The 709-nt window shown below is 37.7% G+C and overlaps 1 protein-coding gene across 4 annotated transcripts in view; it reads left to right on the top strand.

Annotated features, from left to right (window-relative positions):
• Fat3 (FAT atypical cadherin 3) overlaps positions 1-709 on the top strand; it is a 692898-nt gene that overhangs the window by 417584 nt on the left and 274605 nt on the right. The window lies entirely within an intron of this gene.

Genomic DNA, 709 nt, shown 5'->3' with positions numbered 1-709 from the left:
TCCATTTACCTGCAAATTTCATTATTTCATCTTTCTTTACTACTGAATAGAGCTCTATTGTGTAAATATATCACATTTTTGTTAACCATTTGTCAGTTGAGGGGCACTTAGGTTGCTTCCATCTCTTAGCTATTGTGAAAAGAGCAGCAACAAACATGGTTGTACAAGTGTCTCTACAGTAGGATGAGTCCTTTGGGTATATGCCAAGGAGTGGTATAACTGGGTCATATGGTAGGTTCATTTGTAGTTTTTTAAGGGTTCTCCACACTGCTTTCCCTAGAGGTCGCACGAGTTCGCAATCCCACCAGCAGTGAATGAGCTTTCCCCCTTTCTCCACATCCTGGCCAGCATTTGGTATCCTTTGTTCTCTTGATCTTAGCCAGTCTGATTGGGGTAAGGTGATAACTTAGGGTGCTTTTAATTTGTATTTCTCTAATTATTAATGGTGTTGAACACTTTTTGAGATGTTTCTTAGCCATCTTTATTTCTTCCTTTGAAAACTCTCTGTTTAGATCTTTAGTCCATCTTTTAATTGGCATTTGGTTTCTCACTTCTTTGTTTATTGAGTTCTTTGTATGTTCTGGATGTTAAACCTCTGTCAGATGTGTCACTGGTAAAGATTTTTTCCCTTTCTGTGGGTTTTCTCTTCACTTTTTTAAATTGTTTCTTTTGCCGTACAGAAGCTTTTTAGTTTAATGAGGTCCCACTT

The sequence above is a fragment of the Nannospalax galili genome, unplaced genomic scaffold (genome assembly GCF_000622305.1).
Source record: "Nannospalax galili isolate Female #2095 unplaced genomic scaffold, S.galili_v1.0 scaffold418, whole genome shotgun sequence".
NCBI classification, from domain to species: domain Eukaryota; kingdom Metazoa; phylum Chordata; class Mammalia; order Rodentia; family Spalacidae; genus Nannospalax; species Nannospalax galili.
Note: the sequence above shows the minus strand (reverse complement) of the source record. Positions and strands in the feature narration are given on the sequence as shown.